Source organism: Hipposideros armiger, unplaced genomic scaffold (genome assembly GCF_001890085.2).
Source record: "Hipposideros armiger isolate ML-2016 unplaced genomic scaffold, ASM189008v1 scaffold_690, whole genome shotgun sequence".
Taxonomy (NCBI): domain Eukaryota; kingdom Metazoa; phylum Chordata; class Mammalia; order Chiroptera; family Hipposideridae; genus Hipposideros; species Hipposideros armiger.
This window is the reverse complement of record NW_017732040.1, coordinates 475,179-481,003: the sequence shown is the minus strand read 5'-3', so window position 1 is coordinate 481,003 and position 5,825 is coordinate 475,179. Positions and strand designations below refer to the sequence as shown.

The 5,825-nt window shown below is 40.1% G+C and overlaps 1 protein-coding gene across 4 annotated transcripts in view; it reads left to right on the top strand.

Annotated features, from left to right (window-relative positions):
• Nucleotides 1–5,825, top strand: part of TACC1 (transforming acidic coiled-coil containing protein 1) — a 109,375-nt gene that overhangs the window by 13,264 nt on the left and 90,286 nt on the right. The window lies entirely within an intron of this gene.

Genomic DNA, 5,825 nt, shown 5'->3' with positions numbered 1-5,825 from the left:
CCACAGTAGAACTTCTTTCAAAATTGGAGTCAATCCTCTCAAACCCTGCTGCTGCTTTATCAACTAAGTTTATATAATATTCTAAATACTTGGTTGTTGTTTCAACAATCATTACAGCATCTTCATCAGGAGTAAATTTCATCTCAAGAAACCACTTTCTTTGCTCATCCATAAGAAGCAACTCCTTATGTGTTAGTTTTATCACGAGATTGCAGCGATTCAATCACATCTTCAGGCTCTACTTCTAATTCTAGATCTCTTGCTATTTCCACCACATCTGCAGTTACTTCCTCCACTGATGACTTGAGCCCCTCAAAGTCATCCATGAGGGTTGAAATCAACTTTTCAAAACTCCTGTTAATGTTGATACTTTGACCTCTTTCCATGATTCACGAATATTCTTAAAGGCATCTAGAATGGTGAATCCCTCCCAGAAGGTTTTTCATTTACTTTGCCAAGACCCATCAAAGGAATCACTATCTATGGAAGATATAGCCTTATAAAATGTATTTCTTTCTTTTTTTAGAAATTGTATTGGGAAACAGTGTGTTTTTCCAGAACCCATCAGCTCCAAGTCAAGTAGTTGTTTCAATCTAGTTGTGAAGGGCATTTTTCCAGGACCTATCAGCTCCAAGTCAAGTAGTTGTCTTCAATCTATATAGTTGTGGAGAGCACAGCTCCTTGGCCCATGTGGGAATCAAACTGACAACCTTGGTGTTATGAGCCTGCACTCTAACCACCTGAGTTAACCGGCCACCCCCAAAATGTGTTTCTTAAATAATAAAACTTAGAAGTCAAAATCACTCCTCGATCCATGGGCTGCAGAATGGATGCTATGTTAGCGGGCATAAAAACAATATTAATCTTGTTGTACATCTCCATTAGAGCTCTTGTGTGACCAGTGCATTGTCAATGAGCAGTAGGTATTTTGAAAGAAATCTTTTTTTCTGAGCAGTAGGTTTCAACAGTGGGTTTAAAAGACTCAGTAAATCATGTTGTAAACAGATGTGCTGTCATCTAGGCTTTGTTGTTTCATTTGGACAGAACAGGCAGAGTAGATTTAGCATAATTCTTAAGGGTCCTATGATTTTTCAGAATGGTAAATGAGCATTGGCTTCAACTTAACATCACCAGTTGCATTAACCCCTAACAAGAGAGTCAGCCTGTCCTTCGAAGCTTTGAAGCCAGGCATTAATTTCTCCTCTCTAATTATGAAAGTCTTACATGGCATCTTTTTCCAATATAAGGCTGTTTCGTCTTCATTGAAAATCTGATCTTTAGTCAGATTTAGAAAATCTGGTCTTTAGTCAGATTTAGAAAATCTGACTAATAAGGGTACTAATTAGGGTACATCTTTAATAAGGGTACTAATCCTGTTAGTGAGGGCTCCACCTTCATGATTTAAGCATTTCCCAAAAGCTCCATCTCCTAATATTGTCACCTTTGGGGGTTAGGATTTCAACATATAAATTATGAGGGGACACCAGCATTCAGACTGTAGTACCTCCTCACTTCCTGGATACTTCCTGGAAGTTGAACTTGACACTTCTATTTTCATTCCATTGACCAAAACTTAAAAAAATAATCCCTGTAGAAAACCAAGGAGGTTTTTAAAAAAAAGAAATTTGCAAGTTTATTTTTATTTTAATTTTTATATGGGAAGACCAAAGACCTAGAATAGCCACAACTATATATTTTGTAAAAGGTGAACAATGTTGGAGCATTTACACTACCTGATTTTAAGAACAATATGTGGCTCTTCAGTAGTAAATCCAATTTATCTTTTATAAATTTGCATTTAAATAATTTCCAAAAAAGGAAAGATGGTGCAAATCTGTGATAAGCATGTAATGTCCCAAGATGGCTGCTTTGAAAGGTAATATTCACTTGGTATGATTGCTGGGGCGGAAAAATCCATCTTGAACATCAGCTTTGTAATCAAGACAGAATTGTTTTTAAATACTGAATCACTACTTACCTCTCTAAACCTCAGTTTCTTCATCTTAAAACGGGGTGCACAGTGTAAGATTTAAAGAAATATGACATGGAGGCTAAGCTCTATTTGATAGCTCTGAAGCTAGCCTGTCTAGGTTGGAATCCTAGCTTTGCCACTTTCTAGCTGTGTGGCCTTGGGCGTGTTTCACCTTCCTATACTTCGTTTTACTCATTTGTTAATTGCAGATCCTAAAAATACCTACCCATATGGTTGTGGCAAATGTCAAATGAGCTAATAAAGCTAAAGCTCTTAGAACAGAGTCTGGCACATAAAAAAGTGCTCAACAAGTATTACTGTTATCATCATTTCGCACTGTTACAACTGTGGTTTCTTTTGTTAATCACCAAGCAAAGACCCTGTATCCCATACATGTCAGCTTCCGTCCCTAGGGAGCATTCTGGGGTAGGGTCTGATAACTGAAGGGTGTATTTTGCAATCTCAAGGGCAATCCTGAATTTCAGTTTCTTAAACTTTCTTTCTTTACTATTTTTGCAATGTTTAAAAAATGCCTTACTGACAGAGCTATTGATATAATGCACAGACGGAAACGTTAATATTGGATATAAAGTACTACCCCTCCTAGACTCCCCCACAGGCCATTTATCTCCTTCAACTGCCGCTGTTCATCATGTTCAGTAGCCCGTCTACCCAGGGACTGCAAAATGTGGCTGCCTCCCTCCTCTTCTCTTCCTTCTCCTTCTTTGGTCACATTAGTCTGAAACTGCAGGACACCATAAAATAGTCAGGGTTTACTCTCCCTTTATTCTACATCAAATGCAATACCAAGTGGCCCTCAGCTATTTTCCTCCTGCCTTCCGCTTGAAGGAGAACTCTTCATCTGTGTTAGTGGTCCTGAGCCCCAGAACTGGCATTACTGGCTCAGTCAGTGGGTCGGATGACAACAGGGTGGTCCACACTTAGAGCTGGCCTCTGACTGCACAATGTCAGAACCACACCAAGAGGGAGGAGGTGTTTCCATTTTTTGAAGAATTTCCCTCAGAGAACTTGTGATTGCACGGTAACAATTCTATATCTTCATTAGGGACTCTGAGGCTTTTCATTTTTTAATTACAATATAAAAAGCAAGTAGAATTTTAAACCAAGGGACATTAAGCAGAGAATTTGCAGATATCCCCTAGTCTTTTCCTTTGTTGGCGATCTGCAGCCAGTCTCTGGGATGGAGAAACAGATCTTGGCTCTGCTTCCATGTGAAGGACAAATCATGATATATTTGGGACTCTGAGGTCTATCTTGGGCATTTCCCCTCAAAATTAAGCCCTTGTAAGTTTTCTTCTCAAAGACAAGGCATCTACTTTACTGTCTTCNCCACTCACTGAGGACTGCCAGAGAAGACTCAGGTCAGCTCAAAAGCAGAGGCAGACTCTGAAAGCACTAACAGCTGGAGATGGTCAGAAAACCACATTCCTGGAAGCTGGGTTGCTAAGTCCTTTCTTGGAGAGGGATCTGAGTGCCATAACACTATGTCTGCCAGAAATATCTTTGAAAATTCCAGGCAGATGTTGACCAACCATTGGTCAGGAATCCTGAGCAGAGGATTTCTGCATCAGGTGGGATTTGGAATCAGATGATCCTCTTTCAGTGCTTGGGCCCTTTGACGTTTTCAGCCTGGTGTGGTCCAGCAACCAGGTGTTCTGTATCTGACCATCCTACGCCCCGCTCTGTCCTAGAGATAGGATCACAGCTCCCACTTGCACCCAGGGAATATTCATGGAGGTGCCAGGGAGCCAAAAGATGGAGTCTATGGCTCCCACTTCTGCTGCCCACACCTTTTTAGATCTCAGATGTGCAAGAAAATGGTTACAGAATCAACAGCAATGTGGACCACAGATTTGAGCATGGACAACAAGCTTATGAGTTGAAACTGAAAAATTCAAAGCTAAGACTATGCAAGCCAAATCCTGATTGGATGTATCCCCTCCCGGGAACATGGGAAAGCAAAACAACAGTATTCCCTACTGATGTATGCATATACCACACCTGGTAAGGTAGGATAGCTTTACTTTCTTCCATGCTAACTTCTACGCCTGTGGGTGCCCCGGGATTTTCATCTACAGGTGCAAAGACATTCCAGTGCACGTCTGACTTTTCTGTGCAGGAAGGTGGAAAACAGTTAGACTTCCTGAAGAAAGAATGGCTCTAGTGTTCTGTTCTACCTGTGCTTACTCTTTCTTTTATTTAACCTGCTTAAGGTTCAAAAGCTATTTTATTCTTGCAACTTGGCAGCTCTGTCTGGCTAACAAATGTCCTAAGATAAATAATTAAAGTCTCCACATGACCTCTTAGGACAGTCTTAACTTCCAAACCTAAGGAGCTTTTCATATTTACTTTGTCTCTCTTTAGAAATTTCCTTTGAATGTTTGCTTCTGCTTTCTCTGCAGCATTTTCAGGCTCCATAGACCCTGTTTGTTTTGCCCAGCCAGAGAACAGTAGCATTTAAAAAAATATTCATGCTGCTATTTTTATACAATGTACCATGCATACTGATTTCAATTTCAAAGGTTCACAAATTAAAGTGCTTCCTTGAACCCAGGCCCTCAGGACTCTTGCCAGCTTTTTGGTTTTCCTGTCTGCTTTGTCATTTCTCAGTGGAATGACTAAACCTGGAACCTGCTGGGTAAGAGAGTAGAAACATAATATTGATGGATGAACTCTCCCTACCCTCCACTCCCAGGATCAGATAGTGGGGTTGGGATCCATGTTTAAATACCCAAAGGTTGCTGTGAGTCACTATTCCAAAGTTGCATGAGACCCCTAAAAGCACTAAGAGTTAGTATTCCAAGAAGGCACTTGCGGTTATCGAGTCCAGGATGTTTTCACAGGCAGGTTCTGCCTGTGAAAACAATGCCAGGGCACAAAAAATAGCCTGCTAAAAAAAAAAAAATCCATGAAAAACACACAAAGGGTATACTGTCCTTGAACCATTAGGTAGGAATAGAAATGACAAGTAAGTCATATGAAAATGAAAAGAGGTTTTTAAAAAATTTATTTATTTATTTATTTTGAGGTGCTTCCTTTCTCTCCCTTGAAGACAGCATGAAATTCTGAGCTTGGCAGCTGTTTCCACAGTAGGAGAGCAGGCTCACAGGTTGGAGGCACAAGGTCTCTTTTGGAAACTGCCAATTTATTAGAGGTGACAGTTGCATCACCTTGAAACAGGGAACAAAGATTGTTGTTGTTGTTTTTGTTGCTGCCAGAATCCAGTTTTTTCTGGCACAAAGGGCTAGAGAACAGAGTGACTGGTGAAATTATAGAGGAATTTCTGAGAATTAACCTTAGGCAAAAAGCATTTGGCTGGAAATTTGCACTGAAAACCTGCCTTGTTAGGAAGCATGTGACTTTCACCTGACTTAATTTCCTTCAGTCCCAAGGGTTCCAAGGCCACAGAAAAGGTCCTTGCCTGGGTTGCTGGCATTTTCACTCTTCACAGTTAACTGAGAATAAATTCAAAGACAAATCACCAAAGGGAATTTCTCTCTTTGACATTGAGTATAACTGGGATGGTTTTTAAAGTAAAAAAAAAACCAAAAAAACCCCCACAAACAAACAAACAAACAAACAAAAAACCTGTTTTCTAATCAAAGTAACAGATATGTAATCTTTGTATTTGGGTTAAGTGTGAATGAAACAAATAAGGATGAGGAAAGAACAAAGGACTAGGTAGGGGTGGATAAAATCTGAGTCCCGGTTCCAGCTTTCACACCGTCTCTGTAACCTTGGGCAAGTGTCTAATGTCATGGTTTCGGTTCACTTATATTAATATAAGAAGGAGGAACTCGATGGCTTTTTCAGCTCTGTTCTAGGTATCAGT